The sequence below is a fragment of the Orbicella franksi genome, chromosome 6 (genome assembly GCF_964199315.1).
Source record: "Orbicella franksi chromosome 6, jaOrbFran1.1, whole genome shotgun sequence".
Lineage (NCBI taxonomy): Eukaryota > Metazoa > Cnidaria > Anthozoa > Scleractinia > Merulinidae > Orbicella > Orbicella franksi.
The window spans coordinates 19000353-19027388 of NC_138150.1; the positions used below are offsets into that span (position 1 = coordinate 19000353).

The 27036-nt window shown below is 37.8% G+C and overlaps 2 pseudogenes; both read right to left on the bottom strand.

Annotated features, from left to right (window-relative positions):
- Positions 1 to 9615: 9615 nt before the first annotated feature.
- Positions 9616 to 11820, bottom strand: LOC145491089 (ATP-binding cassette subfamily C member 4-like; annotated as a pseudogene).
- A 13815-nt stretch (positions 11821 to 25635) lies between these two features.
- On the bottom strand, positions 25636 to 26650 carry LOC145490732 (alpha-1B adrenergic receptor-like; annotated as a pseudogene).
- Positions 26651 to 27036: the final 386 nt, after the last annotated feature.

A 27036-nucleotide genomic window follows, 5' to 3' on the forward strand; every position in this document is an offset into this window, starting at 1 on the left:
TTTCTTAGGAAGGTAAAAATTATACTGTAATGCAAAACAGCGACAGAAAACCCCAATCGACCTTTCTGTATTAATTTATGATGAGAAGCTTTCTTTTTGGAGTATGTTAATACACTCTTTTATAACAATATTGTTTTTCTAGCCGAGGCTGAATATTCTAACTTTTTTGCCCATTTTTGGCTGAAAATATTTTTGTAAATATTCTTAGATTATAGCGTGTGACATTGCCATTATTGAATATAATTTGTGTCTGGATGGTTTTAAAGTAATTTCGGAGCCAGCCTGCGGGCATTTAAGCCTGATATCACGCACGTAAGGTCTTGCAGAAATGTTATTAGCATCGAACATACGGCTTGTGCTTTTATTGTTGCCTTTTGGCCCGTTTTGACGTTTAGAGAAGTGAAGAATTTTAGACGGTAAGGATTTTATGCATTTAAATTTATCATATTTACAAATTTTCAACACACAAAATTATATTCTTTTGAAAGTCTCAGCGTCGGGTCTATTCTTAACCCTCGGACGTACAAGCTAACTCATACCCCCACCGAGGTACAAGGGGGGAGGGGATAGACCCCCCTCTTGGGTTTTCTTTCTGTTAAGGCACAGCAAAATGAATTGAAATTGATTAGATAGCCTTGAGCTTGCTGTACAAGTTGATACCAGTTTTGTTGGTTATGACGTCAAATGACGTCAAATGAAGCTTATCTTCCTCGTCTCCGAAAGAAGCAATACATTTTTCCGTCTGTACGGACGGACGAACGGACGGACGTTCGCTCGCTCGCCCTTATAACAATGTCATAACCAAATTTTCTCGTCTTGATGGGTTACCAATTTTTGTTAGACATGGAGCTTCGCTCGCGCGCCTTCAGCGCGCAGGAGCTCGAAAAGAAACATGTCTTGTGCGAACCCAAACGCAAATCATTTTCAGTTTCCAAAGGGATAATTTCGAGAATCATATAAAAAGCGTGCGTCTACTTCTGCATCAAAACGTATCTTGTTGAACATAATTCCGAAAAAGTTAGTTGCGCCACGAAGGGGACTTATTTGCGTGTTCACCTGCCATGGGCAAATTGGTAAATACAATTAATACAAATTACAAAATCTCGCTTTGCGGCCAGTAACTAGCCCTTTTTCAGATATATATTACTATTCCCTTTTATCTAGCTTTAGGAAATCATTAGCAATGGACCTACACAGGCATTTGACTTTTAGAGCTAAAACTAGATAGAATTTCTAGTTTGTTGCATAGTCACTAGAAAATGGGAAAAGTAAATGTGTTGCGTGTATATACACCGATTCAAAGTATTGCATACAAAGAACTCTCCTTCGAAATAGGCTTCTGATTACAAATAAAAAAGTTACAAAAAACCAAAATGAAAACATTGTATGCTAGTAAGGAAGAAAATGAAGAAATGAGCAAGAGCAAGACAAAAATAATCACGCGGATGTATTTGCTGCACGTGATCACTTTGATGTAAAGATTCGTGACATCGATCTGGGTCTATTTTTCGGTTTAATTAGTTCCTTCACTTCTTGCCTCTTTTCATTAGAAATATTCAATACAAAACTCAATAGATACCCAGAGGATGCTCTATACGCAAGACACGGATCCAGGTCCCGCAAAAATATTGCACAAGCGAGAGAAAGCTGACACTTTAATAGAAAATGCCGTAGCCGTATGAAAAGGCCGGTGGATGAGCACGGCAGCAAGACACAGGAAAATTAGCGAAGAACATCAAAATTATTTGCCTTCAAACACCCATTTGGAAGGTAAGCTGTCATAGAAGTATTATCTCAGGCTTACTGGGTAGTTTTAATGGGAAAAGGGTAGGGTTTTCAATGGTTTGCTCAGAACGCGAGCGAAGGCTAGTCGAATTGTTTACATTTCCTGATTAAACAAAATCTCTTCGAAAGGTCAAGATGGGTTAACTTGCATGGGGCCGCTGACCTCAGAAATAACGTTTGCCAAGAAAAAGAAAAACATATCACGTTCAAAAACAGCTCTTGTACTTGCTAGAATTGAATTTTGAAAGAATTCTACATAATACCGAGTATGTTTTGAGATGTTTGAAAACGGTATGAAATTTTTGATTTTCAAAGTCTAGAAATTTCGGTTCTCTTCGCTTGCTCTCCAGGAATTTGGAATTACAATTGTAAGTCTTAAATATCATCAAAGCAGCTTAGCAATACCTCTTAAATAAAATTATAAACTAAGGAAAACCATCATTTGCTTTGCGCCTTCACGCGAGTTCGATTATCTGATCGTGAAATTTGACCTCATTTCTGTGATGCTTCGGCTTCACGGGTTGTCGACGGTTTTTCGTAATTTCCTCAAAAATGTAAAAACTCTAGAACCCAAAACTTATATCACGATTCTTAGCATACCATAGGTTATCTCTGGACGAAATATCAAGGGGTCCATTTTTCGGACCTTGTGCCGCACCTCACGCGGTGGTTAGAGACAGTGGCTCTTAAGAGGCGCCCTCTGTAATTTTCAACTATGGCCATTTGGACCAGAAAAAATCAAATTCCTCAAACTTTCTCAGATGAATGGTCTAGATAAGTGATTCACAAAAATATAACTTTCAGTTCAATTCGATTCGTATTTTAGCGCTGGGGCCACCATCTTGGTTTTGCCCCTCTGAGAGGGCTTTCAGCGGCCATTTTAGGGCACATTTTTAACAATTTGCCACACAAAGAAAACGATCTAAATCCGGGTAAAAACCCTTTATTCGAGACAAGCAAATGTTTCTTGTTACATTGAGAGGCTGTTTTGGCAATTTGATCATCACCTGATTTTTCTACAGAATTTTAAATTTCTTCCCTTTCGGACTACTCATGAAGCGCCATAAAAAAGGCGAAGTTTAAAGGAAAATATCGCCAAAAGTACATCACTTGAGATCCCAAAACTACCCTCCACTTAAAGAGCAATGTCTCACCTGTAAAAACATGCAATAAAATTTTGGGGCAGTTAGAACTGTAAAATGTTAGAAGAAGAAGTTTAAGCTGTGCTTTTGTCAACAAAGACCGCCGTCCTAATTAGCATAATAACGTGAAAATAACGATGCACAGAGAAAATAATGATATATTCCACTTACCTCGCGACATGTCGACAACTGGATGTTCCACGATGCCTCATGTTATATTTCCAGTATGTTTCAGCCACATTTTCGGTGATTAGTGTACGAAATCACTCTCAGACATCGCCACGGTTAAGCAGATTTCAACTCTCCGAAGCCCGCTTTATAACATCTATCAATATTATTTGTCTTTCGCCTCATAAGCCGCCGTTTACAAGAAGTTTAACAATTTGCTGAGATCCTAACTGGCCCAGAACTCTGTTAGCAGCCTTTAAAATCCTCCTCTTAATCGAGGATTCTCATCAAGAACTCGTTTAAGCTCAGTTCTGTTTTGATCTGTTGTGCACCCGCCATTATTCCACAGAATGCGTTACATTTGACAAATGCACATTCCCACGGGTAGGGGTAGGGTGGGTAGGAAGTGATAATGTAACAGACATTAAAGCCATTTTACGCATTTCTGTGGCTAAACTATTGTAGTAACTGGCTTTCCCGGAATGATTTGAACATAAGCTTCTGCTTGCAGGTATTTTCTAGTTTATTTTTGCAGGGTAGGGGGAGGGGGGGGGGGGGGGGTCGTGTATTAGAAAAAAAAAAAAAAAAGGGAAAAAAGAAAACGATGGACAGTATCAAGTTAAAAGATTATGATCTGTGTATCTTGATCAGCTTTATCAGTTCATCAGTGAGGCCCTATTAGGGGTTTTCAGGATACTGGATATTTGGGGTAAAAAATTAACAGGATACAAGAAATTTAGGGGAAAAATTAATGGGGTAGATAATGTTTAGATCAGATAAAGCGGGACAGTCGTGTCTTTCGCTGCCGGAAGTGCCATCAAATTTTGCAAAAGACAACAGACTGACGAATAGTGCGCAGGAAGTAATGATAAGCGACATTTTATTGAAACTTCTTACATTTTCTTAGCCGTTTCACTTTTGCATCAGAAAAGAAAATGCTCAGAAAATTACTGAAGGGCAGTTAAGGACGGTGCCTTCCATTTTAGGCATGGTTTAAAGGCCAGGCGCGCGCTTGGGTTGGAACTAGTGACGTAATTAACTACCCTACGAAGCGTGCGAGTTAAAGAAAAATCCTATTGTGGCCGAAACAAATTTCGCACTAAAAATTACGAGCCTGTACTAAAACCGGGATTACCAGAAAAGCAGCATATCGCTAAGCACTAACTGCGAACGGCTTCCAGCTGAAAAGCTAGCTTTTATCGTATCCGTAGAAAAAATCATACTGAAATTCAACTGTAGATGGCATAATGCGCACGCAAAACAATTGCGAGACGTCAATGTTTAACTTACTTGGAAAGTAACAGGAAAAAATGTAACGGACACCGACAAAGTTTTCGAAAGGATGAAACAACTCATTTAACTTTTTAAAAAGGGTTGATTACAGCTACATTTTATGGTATGAATTGGAAGTGGCAAGCCTATCCGACAGTGCATTAGTTTTTGGCTGTGAGGAAAAGTTATGTAGACTGTATTTTGGCTAAGCCAGAGGAGTGCTGTTGCGACGATTCTGTTATTAAATACATATCAAAAGTGGTTTTTATGTTACCACTTACCACGTAGTTTAAAAATGTTTTTTAATATGTTTAGTTTTCTGCATGTAAAGGCGAACCTTAGGAGAATCTGTGAAGAAATATCTTTACCTTTTTTTCAGAAAAATGCTACCTTCAGCATTAGCTAATTATCTCGGAAAAATTAATGACTACCCCCAGTTTTCTTTGTGGATTCTAATAACCCTGGCTAAGATCTACTTTTTCCACGTTTGCTTAATCTGGCGGAAACACGTTTGTATTTTGTAGGCACCATTCGTTATGCGCCTGAGGCATCCCACAGCCACTAATGTCGTTCAGTTCTGTGATGGAGCACAGCTGCATGTCTGCACAAGACTAGTTTTCAACCCTAGGCAGGCCGCTTTAAAATATCCGCATCTATCAAGCGAAGCACTAATGTTGACGCTTAGCTTTTTAAAGACATTACAGATGCGTTTAAGGCACACAAGTTGAATGAGTCATAAGCAATTGGATGAGTTAAATGACACTTGTCAAAAATATCTGCAGCTTGATTCTCAGCGGTTGTTGTGTCCTGTTGGAGCCCCTTCTCCTGTCTGTTTCTGAGATTTGAAGCCATTCGCGAGAGGAAGGTTTAAACGTGGCAAGGAGTCAGGAACTCATTACAGGTGAACCGCCTAATTCTGGCCTCATCTTTTGAGCGCCTCATCTTTTGTGCTACAGTAATTGCTTCGACTTTTATGGCCGTTTCCTGACCCGAGAAAAACTTTTCTTGCGCACTGCTTGTCAGTCTGTTGCCTTTCGCAGCATTTGATGGCATTTCGGGCAGCGAAAGACACAAGTATAATGCTGAACAAAAAAAAAACAAGGAAGAGGCTTTTTATTGGAGTTCTATCCGTATTCTATTTGTAATAAATGAAAATTTTCGGCAAAAACCAATGGCTGTCAATGAGATTAGGGTAGTTGTTTACAAATATAGTGTGGAATGATGTGAAGTTTATATGAAATAAATGTTGTGTGGAATGTTGTGCCTCGATCGCTTTGCAGACACAAAAGTTGCCAGTAAGAAATTCTTGTTAAACGGTACAGAATTCGGGACACATTTCATTCTCTGTTTATTTCTCCAGCCCCGTCTTTATCTATCTATTCAGTGTAACAAGTGTGGGCTTCGAAATTACTAACAAGGAGCTGCGTTACCTAACCTTAAAACCTCTAAAATCTGATACAAAACTTTCATATTCCACCGTGATATAAGTACTAAGAGTCCAGAATAAATGCTTATAGCAGTTGACATACATTTATTTTATCCTAAATAGCTGACCATTGTTGAGGCCCCATAGTGGGAGGGGGGAAGGGGGGGGGGGGGGTTTCGGTGTATCCCTTATCCTATTAATTTTTGTCCTAAATATCTTGTATCCTGTTAAATCCAGCTCAACGATTCCCTACTCAATTAATGTCCTGTTTTATCTGATCTAAACATGCTCTACCCCATTAATATTTCCCCTAAATTTATTCCATCCTATTAACTTTTTACCCAAATATCCAGTATCCTGAAAACCCCTAATAGGGCCTCACTGATGAACTGATAAAGCTGATCAAGATACACAGATCATAATCTTTTGACCTGATACTCTCTATCGTTTTCTTTTTTTCTTTTTTTTTTTTTTCTAATACACGACCCCACTCCCCCACCTACCCTCCAAAAATAAACTAGAAAATACCTGCAAGCAGAAGTTCATGTTCAAATCATTCCAGGAAAGCCAGTTACTACAATAGTTTAGCCACAGAAATGCGTAAAATGGCTTTAATGTCTGTTACATTTTCACTTCCTACCCACCCTACCCCTACCCGTGGGAATGTGCATTTGTCAAATGTAACGCATTCTGTGGAATAATGGCGGGTGCACAACAGATCAAAACAGAACTGAGCTTAAACGAGTTCTTGATGAGAATCCTCGATTAAGAGGAGGATTTTAAAGGCTGCTAACAGAGTTCTGGGCCAGTTAGGACCTCAGCAAATTGTTAAACTTCTTGTAAACGGCGGCTTATGAGGCGAAAGACAAATAATATTGGTAGATGTTATGAAGCGGGCTTCGGAGAGTTGAAATCTGCTTAACTGTGGCGATGTCTGAGAGTGATTTCGTACACTAATCACCGAAAATGTGGCTGAAACATACTGGAAATATAACATGAGGCATCGTGGAACATCCAGTTGTCGACATGTCACGAGGTAAGTGGAATATATCATTATTTTCTCTGTGCATCGTTATTTTCACGTTATTAGGGAGCTTAAGCAACGACGACGACGACGCAGAGGACGACGCCAGGTAAAAAATGAATTTATATTTTACAAGCGAAATTCGCGATTGTCTAGATCTGTTCGGTATGCCAATGGCTCTAAAAACGTTCATAAGCTATATATGCAACGACGGCGTTCAATTCCAAATGGAAATACGAAAAATTAGCCGTCGTCGTCCACGTTCCGTAGACGACGCAGAACTTGGTCATTTCACGTTGTTGTTTTGCAGAGGACGGCAAAGAAATGTACAACGATTTATAACGCACGTGCACAGCTATTGTTTTGCTCATTAAACCTTTGTTTGGTGACGTTCTCGTTGCCGTCGTCGTCGTGGTTTGCTTAAGCTCCCTATTATGCTAATTAGGACGGCGGTCTTTGTTGACAAAAGCACAGCTTAAACTTCTTCTTCTAACATTTTACAGTTCTAACTGCCCCAAAATTTTATTGCATGTTTTTACAGGTGAGACATTGCTCTTTAAGTGGAGGGTAGTTTTGGGATCTCAAGTGATGTACTTTTGGCGATATTTTCCTTTAAACTTCGCCTTTTTTATGGCGCTTCATGAGTAGTCCGAAAGGGAAGAAATTTAAAATTCTGTAGAAAAATCAGGTGATGATCAAATTGCCAAAACAGCCTCTCAATGTAACAAGAAACATTTGCTTGTCTCGAATAAAGGGTTTTTACCCGGATTTAGATCGTTTTCTTTGTGTGGCAAATTGTTAAAAATGTGCCCTAAAATGGCCGCTGAAAGCCCTCTCAGAGGGGCAAAACCAAGATGGTGGCCCCAGCGCTAAAATACGAATCGAATTGAACTGAAAGTTATATTTTTGTGAATCACTTATCTAGACCATTCATCTGAGAAAGTTTGAGGAATTTGATTTTTTCTGGTCCAAATGGCCATAGTTGAAAATTACAGAGGGCGCCTCTTAAGTCTTCAATTCCAGAAGTGGTCACTTTGTAAGTTTTCTTGAAAATACCAAAAGCACTGACAGTTACGAACGGAAGGACGCAAGCTTGTCATTTCGTATCAACGAATTTGTCTCAATGAATTCCCGCCAAAACTAGAAAACGTAACTACATTTTCTAGTTCCACAAAGAACTAACATGCACAATGGACATGAATGGCGTCTTTTTCTCAACTCAGTTCTTGGTTTATCGAAATGTGATAACCCACTATCTTTAGCGTTTGATATGTTGCATGAAACTAGGGTACAACATTAGTAAACCCGAAGATGTTATAACCGCAAGTTGCAAACAAATAATCAACCAATCAGAGCGCGTGCTGTACAACCATCCATGTTTGAATTATACTATGACACAGCTGTCGGTATGACAAAAAAAACCGTCGTCGATCCTACCAGTTTTCAAGATCGACCTAAAATAAACTCTGTCGCTTATATAAGACCATATATCCAAACCAGACCATAATTTGAAACTCAGCTGAATCATAAAACAACATTCATTTGTCTCAGATGCAAAGGAAAAATTACGTTACAGTCACTCAGATACAACAAAAATCAATTTGTTTTGTCCTTTAAGGTGGCCGAACACAGTTTTCAAGAGCCTATGCCTAATTTACCATTACTTTTAAGCTATTTATGCTTTGGCGCTCGTTTTTTGCAAGAGTCAAGGTTAACCACAGAAAAGTTTATTCTCGCATTTTGGCTAAGGTGTGTGCTGTTGCCATGGCAACGGGGCTGGTTAAAAACAACGCTTAAAAAATGGTTTTTGTTTATTTAAAAAAAATCCAGTCGTTAGATTTTTTTCATCTTTTGCCCACTACGAATTGACATTAAATTCCTTCTGTCAACACTGTTCTAATAAAATTTTGACATAGGCGATTTTCGTAATTCGCCGTAAATCGTTTTCACCGCACGTTCTGTATTATTAAAAATTCCCTATGTCAAAATTCAAATTTTTTGCGATAGATCATTCACGTGGTTTCTGAACTATTTTTTTGCATAATTTCTTGAAATTCTAACGACTGGATCGTCAGAAATCCGCAAGTTTCTGCAAAAGTAATCGGTCTCAATTTTTCGAGCAACTGCGCATGCGCTGCATTTAACTGGGTTCTTTCGGTAACAAAGAGAAAGTTGAGAATTGCTGGTTTCTTTGCGTCGTTACCTTTTCTTACATATCTCTGTAATAAAAGACTAAAGCCATCAATACACTGTAATTGAGCGCGCGCACAAAGATTGCAAAGAGCGATCATTTTATTTACTCAACACCCGCACTATCTGTGCTAATTTTTCTCTATTATTAAACGCAGTGTATTTATGGCTTTAGTCTTTTATTACAAAGATATGTTAGAAAAGGTATAGCTTAAAAGTAATGGTGAATTAGGCATAGGCTCTTGAAAACTGTGTTCGGCCACCTTAAGCGTTTGGTGACGGCCTAATAACGACTATAACAATTTAAAGACAGTTATGTTAATGCTCGCCTTACTCCGGGTTGGCGAAACAACTTAGTTGCTACTTCGTAATGTACGCGTTATATTTTCGTACAGAATATAATTAATTTTCAGGGCCTATTTAATAACAATCCAACCCCTAAATTTAAATCTTAACTCTAAAGGTGTAAAAGATAAGTGGTTATATAAAGCAAATAAAAGTGCGTGAGTAGTAACCATTAAAAGACTAATACATCTCACACACCAATCGGAAACAACGTTGTGCAGATAAAATAGAGTGTTTCCGCTTCTTTGTACAATGTTCCTCGATGACATCACTAGCAAAAATTTTTTATTATAATTTTAAATGATACTTGCTACCGCTTATTTTGGGTCGGCTAGCGGCTCTCGTAAGGTCTCACATGAATGGCGTGATACCCTTTGAGAGGTCAATAAAATAATCAACAGAAACAATGCCCCTAACCCAAAAACAATAACACCTGCTGACAAGCAAAAGAATTACAAGCTTACGAGAACTCCTACACTCCTGATTTTTTTCGATAAGCAAGAAGTAAACGGCCGCAAGAACTGATTCAAATTTAAAATGGTCTGTAAATTAACAAAGGGGGAACTAGCCTATCTAGATAACTGCAACTCGAACCATTTCAGTCAAACTACCTCCTTTCTTATTCACTAAAGTGTCAAATGTGTCGAATTCGTCAACTTCCCCATCTTTCAAAACGAAAACCATGTCACAGTCTTTGATGGTGCTTAAACGATGAGCTACAGTGATGACTGTGGAGTCCTTTAGTTTCTCATGCACTACGTTCCAGATTGTTTGTTCTGTTTCTGGATCCACATGTGCAGTGGGCTCATCCAAGATGACGATCTTGCTTTGCTGTAACAGCACACGAGCCAAACAAATTAACTGCCGCTCTCTTACACTGACATTTGCTCCATGTTCCAACAGCTCGTGATCTAGCTGTCCCTCTTGACTCCCTACCAACACTTTCAGTTGCACATCCTCTAAAGCTCGCCACAAATCTGCATCTTGCAACTGTTCCAAGAGATCGAGATTTTTTCTCAGCAATCCACTAAACAGGACAGGGCTTCGGCCAAAAACGGGTTAACATCGGCGAGAGGTTAAGAGACCGCTATGTCACCTATAAATAACTGCCTTTACATTACACGTAGCTCTTTGGTAATGCACGTGATTTTGTCCTGTGAGCTTTGTTGCAAGCTATAATATTATGTTTCTGCACAGTTCCATTCTCCACCTCTGCAGCACTTGCCCTTCTCTCCGTCTTCACGATACTGAAAGGGTTGTGAAAACAAGCTCAAGGATGAAAGAATTATTGACCCTGGTTATCAGATCGAGTAATTCAGAAAAAAGATAAAGCCGTCTCTTATCGCTCCAAGCCGGTCTGGCTCATGTCAGGGAGTGAAAGGCAAACCGGCGACAAACAACTGGATAGGCTGCTCTGTTTGAAACCAAAATGGTAATCCTCGCAAGTCCCTGCGATTCACCACAATAAACGATGAAATAATCAGCAAACTGATAGTTAGAAGGGGGCTACCAGGCTTGCGTGGTCTTACAATGGCAGACCCTCAGAATTGGTATCGTCTTTCTTGCCGATTTTTATTTACCTTACAAATGCCTTACCGGCATCCTGAGACACCAAAACAACTGCCAGAGAGACTGCACCTATTAACAGGGATGCGAGGAGGTCCAATCGTACACCAAGCCATCGCCCACTGGCCATCACCATAATGTACGACTGATTACAAACATCTTGATATCTAACGGAATAAAACCGCACTAAGTAAATGAGCGAATAAATGAAATTAGTAGTACATACATACAACCTTTATTTATACACGATAAAAGACGTCAAAGCTAACAAGCTTGTGGGGTCGTGCACTAATAAGATACATAAAATAACTACAAGTAGTAATCGCAAAACGTCCAGATTGACATCAGCTGAAGCACGGGAAAACTTACACGAGCAAGTCACAATTGGTCATTACCGGGTGACCTCTGATTGAATGGCAAGTGGCGCAAGACTTTTTAGAACTGACTTAACGTAGTGCGTATGCCGCGCTCTACTTTCGAAATTCAAGTGAAATAGAACTGCTCTAAAGATTGTAAAGATTAAAACAATGCAACTGTAAAACTGATCCACGAAATCCCTTCGTTTGCCTCTTGTTCGAATCGTGTCCAGTCCATTCAGTGTCTCGGAAAAGTGAGAAAAGACTGGACTGCGGCATATTGACTCTAACCTTTTCAGCTCTCTGGACGTTTTCAAGTAATACTTGGAGATGTACAAGACTAACAAAATTAACGGAACTACAACAAATAGAAGCCGAGGATTTGTAACAGTTGGTACGATCACCAAGAAGACTCGCTGGATAGATACTAGAAGAGTCTTGGGCAGAGTCAAGGCAGCTTAAATCTTTAGAAAATCGATTGAGTATTCTTCCCACGGGATTTTAGTCAAATAACAGAAACTGTGCTTTTAAGATAGCTAGCACCATTTGGTCATGAAGGTGCTCAGAACATCAGTCTTGAGGAAACCAGAAGGAATGCATAAGCTCGAATGACGGCAAAGATAAGAGACGCAGCGACAAGACAAGCATAGATAGTGAGGTTTCTGTTGTCTTTCTTATCTTCTGGAAGTTTCTGTGTTAGCGAGGAGAGCCAGACGTCAGGAGCAGCTATCATTGCTGAGAAAAGAAATAGGCCATATTGACCTGTTAAACCTATTATAAACTTATTAAAAAATTATAAAAACATTCTTTGGCTATAAAAAGTTACAACTTTCGAGCTTTCGGCAGTGTCATGAGTGCAGCCTTCGATAGATAAAAAATTATAACTTCAAATATATACAAAAATAGGTGAGACTATAAAAAGAATAATCTTAAAATGAAAAAGAATACGAGTGTCAATAAACTAATTGGTCTTTTCTAAAGGATTAGAGTCCTGATTGGCGGCCTTAAATTGTTATCTGCATGATTTATCGAAGCGGTGTGCGTTGATTCTAGGGTCTTGCGAATACGGAAAGAACCCTTGTCAATCACTTGAGAATTATTAAATACAGATATCAAACAGATCCTTGGTTGTGCCATGGGCAGTCCTGTTAGTCCTGTGGTTGCCAATTTATGTATGGAAGCAGTCTAGGATATCGCCATCAACACAACTCCCTTTCAACACAACTTTCTTCCATTTATCTCCAGCTGTGAAAAAAATGCGAGCACATCTTCCGTGTGTTTTCGAGAAAACAAAAGTTTCGTGTTACATTCCTTTACATCCCAGCCTATAAAAAACCTAAGTAAAGGAAACAGGATCTATCCTTCTGTGTAGCTATTCCTACCTTCGATCAGGCGCTCTTTTTACTGCACCGCCGCGAACGAATAGAAAGAACGGTCGCAGGTTAAACTATTCTAGATTACTCGTGCTTACCTTAAACTAGACCTTTTAAGGTTCAACTTATTCCTATACCCAACAGCTCACGTCTAGAGTCGTGTTGATGCATACTGAGAGCTCTGATGACAGCATTGATACACAAAGCAAGTGTACAACAATAGATAAGGTTATCTTTCTGTGGCTCAGCTGATTTTAGTATGGAAATGAAGTATCCGAATAACAGTGGTTGAAGAAGGTGAGAAAATGAATAAAAAGCATTCGTGAATACAATAGTCATGGGATCCTTTACGAGAGAACATTATGACGTTTTTCCAAAGTGTTCAGCCTCAAAAGGTCCAGAGCACAGGAGCTTTTGAGGTACCTTTTAGGATATTGAACCGAAACAAATGAGACTTGTGATATTTGATAATCAACTGATTTACCGCTAATAAAAACAATGAAAGTTTAATGTATAGATTTAGAATTGGAACCTCTAAGGGGTTAAATAGAATTCCAGCCACACCCACAAAACAAGATCTTTTTCGACGACGATTTCCGACGAGCACCCCCGTCCTTTTTATATGGGAGTCTCCCCCGGGGGGGGGGGGGGTCGGCCACGCTGCCTCCTCTCCTATTCTACACTATTCATGCTTACCTTATAATAGATTAGACCTTTTAAGGTCATTCAACTGAAATAGAACCTGCACTGAGATTTTTGTGAAGCTTTGCCTATTGATTGTTTATATTGTAGGAACTTAAATTTTGAAATAAAAATGAGGGTCTCCATGTTCGTATAGGAACAACAGCACCTTGTTTATACCCAATAAATCCTTATAATAGCACCATGATTGTAGTCACGACTGCTTGCTAAATTCACGTTTCCTACCATTGCTTTTTGTTCGACGCTGAGAATTGGTCCATATTTATTTTACACAGAGAAATTTGTTACTCAATTTTAAACAACAGAAAAAAATGATAGGTCACCATACTCGTTTGCGAGAAAATGACGATTTATCTCTATGGCGAGGTCCAGCCGTAAAGAAAAAGCCGCCATTTATTTAATGCACGCGCTAATCACGCGGACCACGCGGAAAAAGTAGATCTTTGCAAGGGCTATTGGAATCCACATAGAAAAATGGAGGTAACCACGCATTTGTTCGAGATAGTTAGCCTTGAATCTCAACAAAAATGCTGACATCAACATTTTTCTGAAAAAAGAAGGAAAGGATATTTCTTCACAGATTTCCTTAGAATTCGCCTTTACATATAGAAAAGCAAACACATTAATAAAGATCTTAAAACTACATGGTAAATGGTAACTTCAAAATCATTTTTGGTATGTTTTTTAATAACAAAATCGCTGCAACAGCTTCTTTAGCGTCTCTGACAGCCTTCCTCTGGTTCAGCTAAAATACAGTCTAAATACCTTTTGCTCACAACCAGAAACTAATCACGTGTTGAATAGGCTTACCACTTCCATTTCATAACATAAAATGTAGGGGTAACCGCGCGTTTTTTAAAGTTATTTATAATAAAGTTTCCATACAACGCGCGCTCTGATTGGCTGAAAGAGCGTACTTTATCAGAGAACAGAGCACGGGTTGATGACGGTAAGTTGGCTTTCAAATTTTTGCTTCGGAATTTTGACAAATTTGACCCAAATTAAACATCCCCTGTGATTCAGAAAAACGCAATGGAAACGAGCTATTTGTCTGTAGTAAATATGGCTCACAGGGACCATTCGGTTAGCAACAGTAGTGTTAAAACTGTACTAAAATAAGAAGTTTTGCTAGATTCCCGCCGACAAAACACTTAGCGAAATAAACAAATTCTCAACCTAAACAGTGCTTCGATAAAAGACATTATATTTGTTACGAAGGCAGAAATTATACTTAAGAAGTAGAACAACGACAGAAAACAACAACTAAACTGTCTCTGTTTACGATGAGAAGCGTTATTTTTGTAAAAATGCTCAATTGCTCAAACAACACTTACATGTAGTGTAGTAATGCTCGTTCTCCGGTCATCTCAGCGAAGTGAACCGACGAGTGGTCAGTGCAAAGCTTGCTCTGATATTCTCTTCTGTGCTTGGAGTAGAACCAGTGGGAGCCGTTTAGTCTTTCTAACTTTTACGCTAGTTCGGGCAATCTTGCTGCATGCGGCTACAAGCCGTAAATAACTGTAGCTCCGTTCAAATTCGACTCGGCATTTTGCATTTTCATCCGCAGACTTTGAGCTCCGCGTTTCGTAATTTCCACTGGAAAAGTGCACGTTTTCATGGGCCACAATATGGCCGGATTCCTCTGGACTATAAACCTTCACCTGCCTTTAGATCCGTAATTAAAATTTAACTGAAAAGCGAACTTCGAAGGCATCGTTCTTCTCTCGAAAGCCGCTCAAACTACTCGAAACTGAAAGCTTAGCTGAAGGCCAGTTTGTGATTGACAGCTGTCGCTTCGTTAGCCAATCAAATTATTTGAACAATTCTAACAAGGATTCTGATTGGCTTATTTTAGCGTGCTTTATCAGAGAACAGTTCACGGCTGACGCCACTTTTGCTCGTTTGGAAAACAAAGTTTGGTTTGAAAAAATTCAGCGAAATTCGTGGGGAAATTATCGGATTCTTCATCATAAAACAAATAAAGAAGCCTCGACTGTGCTCTGTTCTGTTGTAAAGCACTTAGGAGGCGGTAGAGCACTCAAGAAGTAGGGAAAAAACACTCGACTACGTCTCGTGTTTTCCCCTACACTTCTTTCGTGCTCTACCGCTTCCTAAGTGCTTTACAACAGAACAGAGCACAGTCGAGGCTTCTTTATTTGTTAATGATCTTTTTTGAAAACTTTTACGGTGCCCGCTACATTCTTTCCTGTCACCTCCCCAGTAAGTAAAGTATTTGTGTATCTCGCTCTTGTTTTGCGCGCGCACTACGCCATCAGCAGGTACATGTTTACAGTTGGATTTCAATATAATTTTCGACAAATAACAGCTAGCTAGTTTTTCAGCTGACGTTAACAGTTAGTGGTTCGCGACATGCTGATATTCTGTTGTTCCTAGTTTTAGTACAGGGACATTAAACTTGATTTGGTCACAGTAGGAAAATCTTGCTTTCATTTCAGTCGTGTACTTGGTAGCGTACTTGATTGCGTCATTGTCAACCAAGCGCGCGCGTGGCGCTTGAACCATGCCCTACGTCATGCGCAGAACGTGTGCGCAGTAACAAAAGTAGGCACCGTCCTTAATAACTCCCGATCAACCGAGAAGTCTAGTTTTGTATGTATTTGGAGGATATCCATTCCCTGAGCCTCTAAGAAAGCAGTTCACTTCTCGCAGCAGATAATGTCTGCAGGCAAATATTCGTGCATGTTTGGAAGGAGACGTAACTATTTCAAAATATTGATGGCATTTTGACAGCTGAATATAAATACGCTCAAATGCGAAGGCGTAACGTGCATTTTTCGTGGGGTACTCACCAAGAGAAAGTTAATGGAGCACCAAAGGCTCGAGTCGCAAGGGATGTTTTGGGGCATGCCCAGGAAATTTACTATCAGGGGCTCGGAAATGCCGTTTTCCGACCATGTTTTCCAAGCAACAGTTTCATACACCAAAACATGGAAAAACGATGAGTTGGTAACTTATGTTCTTTACATGTTCAATTATTGATATCAGGTGTAATAGGAGAGTTCAGGAATGTCAAACCAGCCGATTTAGTTATTACAGACGCATTTCACCAGTCAATATACCGTATGTAATTATCCATTTTTTCTGGATTTCCGGAGGTACGTTCATACGTACGTGCGCACGGGGGTTAATATGTATCCGAAGATTTATGACTTAAAAATGGTTTGATACCTAAGGTATTTTTGTTTCTGCAAATTGAAAGATTTCAAAACAAACGTTTTAGATATATTTCCAACAATTTTACAAGACGCAAATATGCAGATTTGCAAAGTTCGAGCGTCTACTGAAGCTTAGCATCAGACTCCAGTTGCTAACAATCTAATATATAGATTTAGCCAAGCCTAAAAGCGGAGCTCCAGATTGCAATAACTAGCCTTAAAAAAGGAGGAATTGTTTTTCTTGGATCGGAAACTCGGAAAACTCGATCGGAAAAAAATGATCAATTGTGAGCATGCCATTGTTCAGCGTGTGGTTTCGCTATTATCTGACAAACTGACGAGCCAAAAACGCGCCAGGGGTAAATTGGCGTCGAAATTTTGCCTTTGCACGTACTCTCTCCTTCTCCCCCAAAGTAATAACCTGGCTTGAACCCGCGATCCAATCGAAAAACCAGTCCCTGGTCAGCAGTCAACTTCAGAAACACGTGACCTCGATAAGCTCTAAACCTGAGCCTGCGATATGGTCAAGTAATACGGGTCAGCGAATAGCTTGTTTTGATAGCTGTCAAATAACATGGATACCCAAAATCAAAGATATAGATATGGTAATCGTGCTACTCTCTTATTTTTCAAGGTATTGGCGTACGGACGTACGGACAGTCACGTGACAACCAAATTTTTTCAGATCGATGGGTTACTAAATTTTCTAAGGTATAAGGTTCCGCTCGCGCGCCTTTGGCGTGCAGGAGCTCCGCTAATGATGAAAAATATCCCGTAACAAAACAATCAACTGGATAGTAACTTTTTTGGGTCTGGTGTAAGATTTATAACAACTTTATTTGCGCCAAAAATATACAAATGCGTACATGCAAATAGGTGGCCAGCAGGGAAGAACTTAATGTTCATATAAAGCTGACCCCCTTAATAAAAATAGGTAAACTACATATGTAATTCTAAAGCATATAATTATTATCCACACTCTGAATAAGGACCCAGGTATAAAAGGACATGAGTTAACGAATCATAAACTGTAAAATATCACAATATATTTCATTTGAGTCCACCTTTTAACTGGCGTGGAAAGGCTGTTGCTTTTAGGTATTTAAATGTGCAACCCTCTAAAACGCTTTATTCTGTGACAGATTGGAGGACGGCAGAAGCACAGTTCTCTCACTGGAGGAAGTAAGTGATATGTAATTCTCCATTTCTTCCGAGTCCGTGTGTCGTTTTAATAGAGATTTTAGATCTACGTTTCCCGCGAACGGCAAATAAACTGGTATGGGTCACGTGACCAGGCTAGACGTCGCGTTTGAGGTTTTGTTTTTGTCAAAATTGGCGTTAATTTGACAATTTCCAATGCGTTGACAAGATGATTTTTATTCGATACAATTTACCCCAATCTAAAGGCGACTAACGCCCGAACGGTGAATTGCAAACGTCTAACCTCAAACCGCAGTTGACGCTTGCGGCAAACGTGGATCTGAAGGTCTCTACTGCCTCTCAACCTGACGCTATTTACTTTCACAAATGTAAGTCTATGAAGATATTTACAGAGCCATTAAGAGCGACTCTCTATAGGGACCGAACGAGATTGAAAAAATGTGGCACAAGATCGGAAAAATGGACCCCATGATATTTCGTCCAGAGATAAGTTTATAAGTTTTAAGTTCTAGAGTTTTTACATGTTTGAGAAAATTACGAAAAACCGTCGACAACCCGTGAAGCCGAAGAGTCACAGAAATGAGGTCAAATTTCACGATCAGGTAATCGAATTCGCGTGAAGGCGCATAGCATATGATGGTTTTCCTTAGTTTAGAATTTTATTTAGGAGGTATTGCTAAGCTGCTTTGATGATATTTAAGACTTACAATTGTAATTCCGAATTCCTGGAGAGCAAGCGAAGAGAACCGAAATTTCTAGACTTTGAAAATCAAAAATTTCATACCGTTTTCAAACATCTCAAAACATACTCGGTATTAGGTAGAATTCTTTCAAACTTCAATTCTAGCAAGTAGAAGAGCTGTTTTTGCACGTGATATAATTTTTTTCTTGGCAAAAGTTATTTCTGAGGTGAGCGGCCCCATGCAAGTTGACCCATTTTGACCTTTCGAAGAGATTTTGTTTAATCAGGAAATGTAAACAATTCTAGTAGCCTTAGCTCGCTTTCTGAACAAACCATTGAACAACCCTGCCATTTCCCATTAAAACTACCCAGTAAGCCTGAGATAATACTTCGATGACCGCTTCCCTTCCAAATGGGTGATGAAGGCAAATAATTTTGATGTTCTCAGTTAATTTTTCCATTGCTTTCTTGTTGCCGCGCTTTATAATTTAGGGTCATATCTTGACATCGAGCTTGTAAGGCTGTTCCAAGCTAAGCTTGTGCAGCATTTTTCCGGAAAACCAATCCATATGTTGCAATATCTACCTCTCAGTGAGCAACCCCTTGAAATTCATTTAGTTTCTTGTATAATAAAAAAAATTCCTAAGCGCAAGAAAGGTGCGATGACCTTGAACAGTACTCTCGCCGAAACAATATCAGAATCGTTGGAGTTCTTGAGACGGCTGAGGAGAGTACCGATGCTATCACGATGGATTTCATGAAACAGAAGCTCGGCGTGGAATTAAAAAAAAAAAAACGACATCTGTCGAAGACATCGCGTTGGTCGGAAAAAACCTGGCCAGCATAGGCAAATAATTGCGAAATTCACACGCCACAACATCAAGTCAGCGATCATGCGTAAGAAGAAAGTTTTAAGAGAAGCTGGTAGCGATGTGAAGATACAAGAAGACCTCACATATGGGCGTTTAGATGCAATTAAAGAGCTCAACAAGCACAAGGAAAAAATCCACACTTTATGGACAATTGATGGGACTATAAACATTAGACTTAAGTCTAACAGAGAAGAAATAATTTCTATCCGAATGCTAAATGATCTCGGAAAAGTAATTAGTAAATTGGTAAGTGAATAGTATAAAAGATATGTTTAGCTCACGAAGCTAGTTACATTTTAATTTATTTTTTTATTCTCAATGATTTCTTAGTGTCTGGTTAAAATGATATGAAATGAAAACATTATGACGTTTGATTCGCATATAAATAATATTGTGTTAAAATTCCCTATATATTTGGTTTGATTGTCAATTTGTGATAGTAAGCTTTATCTAATTAGAAGCCATTTTATTTTTTTTTTCCTGATATATAGATTAGACTTTATTGTTGAAAAATTAGTAATATTTTCTTATTGGCATATTACCTATGCCTGATTGTTCCTGTTCTGTTTGTTTTAAAAGAGTATTTGATAGTCAAAGGGGGATATTTTGTGACTGCTGTAAACACTGGGTGCATTTAAGTTGCACAAAGTTTTCGTATAATGAGTACATTAAGTTATCAAATGTTAATGCAGACTGGTACTGTTATCTGTGTGTCATGGACATTTTTCCATTTAACAAATTAGAAGAGTTTGAATTTCAATTGGCTCTTGCTGAATTTTCCATTGGACATGCAAAAATTGGTTTTAAATCATTAGATGAACTCCACATAAACACAGGTAAAGTGATTGATGAAAACAATGATCCTGATTTAAATTTCTTCAACAAGACTGTAAATGAAGACAAATATGTTTTAGATAATGAGTTAAATAAATTGATTCCAGATTTAAACATCAATTATTCCAAAGATACTTTCTCTCTTATGCATATAAATGCACGTAGTATTAACAAGAATATTGAGGCAATTGATCAGATGTTAAGTTCGTTAAGGATATCTTTTGATATCATTGAAATTAGTGAGACATGGATTTCAGAACCTAATGATTTGATTCAAATGGAGAATTACAAGCTTATATGCAGTGGACGAAGAAACAGAAAAGGAGGTGGTTTAGGACCGAAATTGCAAAGTTAGAAAGGATCTTAGTACTTATAATGAAGACATAATGGAATCACTTTTTATTGAAATAATTAATGAGAGAAATAAGAACATCATAGTAGGCATAATCTACAGAGCACCGGACTCAGATATGAAATGCTTTCTTAAAAGAATTACTGAAATAACGGAAAAATAAATCTCGAAAATAAAAAATGCTATCTTCTTGGGGATTTCAACATCGATTTACTAGGTGTAAATAACTCAGACATACCGGGAGAATTTCTCGAGATCATTTATTCATCTTTTTTCAAACCACTAATTGGTAAGCCTACCAGAATCACAGCAAACACAGCTACACTAATTGGTATATTTTTATCGATGTTTTTGATGAGAAGGCTGCTTGCATTAATGGATTACTTTATGCTAATATATCTGATCATATTCCTATCTTTCATATCCATAAACTAAGTAATGAAAACATAAAAGAAAGTAAGAGAGTAAAACATATAAGAAAATATGATAAACATTCTATGGAAAGTTTCATCAACAATTTAGATTGTGCTGATTGGAGAAAAAGTAAAAATAATGAAGATCCTAACATATATTATAATAATTAACTGTATCCAGAAATTTACTGAAATACACAACGACTGTTTCCCAATTAAAAAAGTTAAAATCAAATCCAAAAGTATTAAGCCCTGGGTTACTAAAGGCATACTTAAATCAATTAAAAGAAAGAATTTACTTTATAAATCTTATATTAAGTCTCCTAATATTACAAACAAAAAGAAATTTTCTATATATAGAAATAAATTAAATCACCTTTTAAGACTCTCCAAAAAGCATTATATTGACAAGAAAATAAAAGAATCTGAAAACAACATGAAAGAAACATGGAAGAAACATGGAAAATAATAAATTCCCTTCTTAGCAAATCTAAAGGTAAAAATAACTATCCAACACATTTTTCAGACAACAGTACCAAGGATACAGATTATAATATTGTAGCAAATAAGTTTTGCAGATATTTTCAAACATAGGGTCAAATCTTGCAAAGAAAATCCCTGAAGTGGATGTTAACTATAAATCTTTCTTGCAAGGAAATTATATCAACAGTTTATTTTTCAAGGACACAACACCAGGCGAAATTGAATCTATTACAATGAAGCTTAAAAATAAATCAAGTTATGGTTCAGATGAACTAAGTACAGCTCTGGTAAAAAACGTTATTACACTAATTTCTAAACCTTTGAGTGAAATTATAAACTTGTCCCTAACAAAAGGCATTGTGCCTGACAAAATGAAAATAGCTAAAGTCATACCGCGTTTTAAATCTGGAGATAATAACATTTACAAAAACTTCAGGCCAGTATCAATCTTACCTTCATTTTCAAAGATTTTAGAGAAAGTTGTATACAATCGACTTATAGATTATTTAACTAAATTTAACATCTTAAACAAAAACCAGTATGGCTTCAGGCAAAAACACTCTACTGCAATGGCAATTTTAGATTTTGTAGAAAAAATACATTCTGCAATTGACAATGGCGAATACTGTATAGGTATCTTTTTACATCTCGCAAAAGCCTTTGATACAGTTAACCACACAACTCTATTGAACAAACTTGAACATTATGGAATCAGAGGTATACCACACTTATGGTTTAAGAACTGCTTATCTAACAGAAAACAGTATGTACAATTCAAAGGAGTAGACTCAGAAATGTCAGACATAATATGTGGGGTTCCACAGGGGTCAGTACTTGGGCCACTCCTATTCTTGATATACATCAATGACATAAGTGCTTCCTCAAATGTGTTTTCCTTCACATTATTTGTTGATGACACCAACATATTTTACAAAAATAAAAGTCTAACCCAGTTACTTACAAAAGCAAATGGTGAGTTAACTAAACTTTCTTTATGGTTCAAAGCAAATAAATTATCTTTAAATATTTCTAAAGTAACTTACATGTTATTTTCAAACAGAAAAAACATGAATGAGACTATAAATTTAATGATAGACGAGAACATCATTGACAGAGTTAGGGAATGTAAGTTTCTTGGCACAGTTATAGATAAAAACCTAACATGGAAACCTCATATTAGCTTGATAACAAGTAAAATATCAAAAAATATTGAAATTATGTTTAAAGTAGGGCAATTTTTAACCAAAGAAACGATCAAAATTTTATATTACACTCTTGTTTACCTTTACATACATTACTGTAATGTCATATGGGCCAACAATTATCCTACTAGACTATCTAGAATAGTAATATTTCAGAAAAGAGCAGTCAGGGCTATAGCTAAAATTCAGTATAGAGAGAGTACAGAAAATGTCTTTAAGGAACTAAAAATATTAAAAGTACAAGAGATAAATAAGCTAGAAATTTCATTTTTTATGTTCAGGTTTTGTAATAATCAACTTCCAAAAAATTTGTTAGAAATCTTTTCAGCAAATTATCAAATACATAGTTATGGTACACGACATGCAGCTGACTGTTATCTCCCACCTAAATCAACTACACTTGGCCAATACTCCTTGGCCTTTCAAGGTCCAAAAATATGGAATAGTATAGACATCAAAACACGAGAAATAAAATCTTTCAATATATTTAAGAATAACATAAAAAGATCTATAATAGACAAAGATAGCAGCAGTGGCAAAATACCCCTTTTATAAAATAAGCTTTTGATACTTATTGCTTCGTTGATTATTTCATAAGATTTTTCGAGTTGTTTCAAGTTTGATAATTATTATCAGTTAGTTGATAAATGTCAAATTAGGGATCTATAATTTCAAGCATTTTTTTTGCTTTTCTATAGACTCCCTCATCACTTGTTTTGTATCAACAAAATAGTAATATTAGGCAATTTATAGTATATATTGTAATAGGTGATGGAAGCAATAAAGTTGAAAGTTGAAAGTTGAAAATCTCGGTCTAGTGAGTGTAACGCAATCTTTCCTTCGTCACTTCCGGACCAAGTGATTAATTTTTTTCTGACGGGGGAGGGGGAAAGAAATTTTCCTATGTAGACAATTTCTTTTTCGTGTTGATGTTGCACGCAATGCATTTAACGGTTCATTACATGGTCCCTGCAACAATTTAATTAAGATTTTCCATCATGATATAAACAACACAAGACTTTTTCATGTCTTTTGTTCCAAATATACAGTAATTCACTCAATTGCTTTCGCTCAAAATACGTTTTTCTTTCAAGTTAAAACGGGACAACTTCCCGTTCTTCTCCTTAGCGCACTCAGCAATTGCCCGGCTCAGTGGGTAGTGGAAAATAGCTAAGAGGTCGTAACCCAACCTTTTCGCTCCCCCTAGTCCCCTACCCCACCCTTGAGCTAACTTTGAATTTAATGTGAGTGAAAACAAAATGAATTTGGGGTAAAGGACGGCCCATTCCATTTTTTTATTAAAGGAGGGGGAGGGGGGGGGGGGTTGGGGAGTGGACTTGGAAGATTTTGAAAACAAAATTGCGCGGGCGTAAGCCGGAAAACAAATTTCCTACAGAGCGCAAACTTATATAACTCCCCTGCAGCATCTTATTGTGATTGATTCTAAGAAGAAAGTCTATATGACAGAGCTTTTATAGCGTAATATATCTTTGTTACGAGTTAGCAAGGGAACTAAATCTTGGGCTTAAGCGCTTCGAGGGTCTTGACTAGCCACTGAAACGAGCAATTTCTCTCCATCTTCCAATTTTTCAACCGATGACGCAGAGCAAATGACTCAATTTCGGCAGAAGTAAACACATGCGTCCTAATTACTCGGGATGCCGAATTGTAAATAATGTTTGATTTCAAATTGTGTTTTTTTTTCTGACAAAGTGAACGCTCAAGGTTATAGAATACACTTCAAAAGATCTTAACTCATTTTCCTGCACATATCTTTGTAAAGTTCTAAAGATTTTAATCCAATGGAGTTTGTCCGCGTAATAAGGTTTGCCGAATTTAAGAAAAAGTTAGGAGCCTCGCACGTGTTAGCTTCGCTTATCGGGTGAGCGATCGAAAAGTTCGATTTTAAAAAATAACAGCTCAAACGTCTTGAGAATTTGATATTTAGAACTTTTTTAGAGGTAAACAAACCGTTTTCCACAGATCTATTTGCGTTTGGTAATTATCTGTTTTAAACTTAGATCTCTCTCGATTGCAACTCTCAAAACAGTTTTAGGTTACTAAAAAAGATTGAACACCTCAGGGTATGTCAGTGCTCTTCCTCTAAAGAAACAAAACAGGTTTTCTGCTGCATTGAAATTGAGATAAGAATATTGGACAAAATTTTGTTTCTGTTTAATAATTTTGATCCTTTCATTTGCAGATGACTAGGTTACTTTATAAATGAAGCATTCTAATTAAGGAACACTTTTGGTACAAAGCATGGATTCATGCTACTGATGCACTGAGGACATCTAAGACTGTAAATAGTCTGGCAGACTTTGTTCTATTACTAATACTTTACTTAATGTGTTCCTTTTTGTGTGTTTAATATTAACATTTATTATATAAACGCCAGTGAAACACCAGGATTTTTCCTGTTACTAAAAAATCATATCTTCATTGCGCGCAGTAAACATACTATTTTTATATTTCACACTGAAGATATTATTCCTTTTTGATAACATTTTTCTTTTGTCCCTTTAACTACACTTAAATTTGTTGAAGTATGATCGAAATATCTTCGGATCTTCTTCGGTCGTCTTCGGCAATCTTCGGTAATCTTCGGAAAATGTTCGGAAGCGTTCGTCTGGCCTTCGGAACAATTTTGGAAAATCTTCGGTAGTCTTCGGAATGTGGTCAGAAAACTTCAGAAAATCGTCAAAAACGTCGTCATTAGTATGTTTATATAATAAACAGAATATTACACGCCCGCGTGTGGATACGAATTTTATCTTCTCGTGTTCATAATGGTAATTGAACTGAGTGGAGTGCAATTTGGTCTGAAATCATACGCGTGATTTCAAAATCGAACGAGCGCGCAGGGCCGGGTTGTTCAAACCCGATTAAGCTAACCCAAGGTTAGCGCGGATAATTTTGACTTGAATTTTGTAACTTTTTCGGTGAGGTTTTCTGTTTATATTGTTTTTCTTCAGTTTTAGGTTTGAATTATTTCAAACTACACAAAACATAAGCACTGAAAAACATTTTGATTCCAGAAAAATCAACTCTTCGGTTGACTTTTAATCTTGGGTTAGCGTTAACCGGCTTTTGATCAACTCGGTTCTGTCTTCTCGCGGTCGTTGTTTCATACACAGAGGAACAACGACCACACCACAGAATTATGATAGAGCATGGCAGGCGCTACAATAAGGATGATGCACGGTTTCTGTGCCAAGACATGTTCCGCAGTATGTTCATCACTTTCTGTCGAATGTGTCTCATCTTCCAGCAGTAAATGACTGGGTTTAAACATGAATTAAGAAATACGAGAGTACAAGAAAAAAGCAATGATCTATTCAAAGTGATATTCGGGCCCAAGGCTGCAAGTGCAGCCAAACAGATAAAGATTGGCAAATAACAAACCAAAAAAACGAGAAAGACGTAAAACGTACCGATTGCAGATTTAATGAGACTGGCAAAATTTGCCATTTCGCTAGTTTGGGCTGCATTCTGTACTTGCAGGGCCTGTATCTGATTCTTGTGGCGTCTCACAGCTAAATAAATCCTGATGTAAATCAGTGTTGTAACAAGAAGACCAATGACAGTACCAATGGATACAAAAAGCGAGTGAATATCGTTCGGTACCCACAACGCCATCGAAGACCAAAACGCACTTAACACCCATATTGAGATCACCACAGCAACAACACGCTTGTGAGTCACAAGTTCCTGGTATCTGAGATGAAGATGAATAGCTAAGGACCTGTCTACACTCATGGCTACGACACCACAGAAGGAAGCCGTGGAAAACAAAACCACCATCACGTCAAAAGCCTTATACGTGTTACAGGATGCAATGTTTTTGTTGTAATCCCTTGACGAGAAGGGAGATGTAAAATGGTTGGACTAAAAAACCAACGCCAACGTCAGAGACAGCAAGACTAAGGAGCAATGTTTTTAAAGTCTTTGGCAACGACGATGTTTTTCTTATCGCGTGGATTGTTACAATGTTTAACATGATGACGGTATAGCACAGAAAACTGTTGAAGACACAATTTACGATGGACGTCGAATCGAAGTCTTCACCCTGGGAGATTGATGAATTAAAGTACAGCGCAAATACTTCACAAGATGATTTCTTCATGATATCGATTTAAGGCACTCGGCGTCTTACAACATGTTCCAGAAAACAGTTTCTTTTCTTAAGAAGACGACCGGTGAATTAGTGAAGGTCATTGGTGAGGGGATAAATTTTCCATGAGTTGCTCTTCAAATGTGCGTTCGCCGTGAGGAAAAGTCGTGTTCTTTGCTCAAAAACCGCGAAAACGTTTTTAAAAGTGTTTTTAAAAGCAGAACAGATTGGTAAAACCATCTGCTTGTCATTAACTAAAAACACAAGACTTGATGAGAACCGCAAAAATTGATATTAAAAACAGGTCATCTGGCTGGAATTAATTAACATCTTTTTATGCTGAAGGTATGATGTTCTGCATAAAGAAGAATTAAAGTATTTCAGAACTGCTCTCCCAG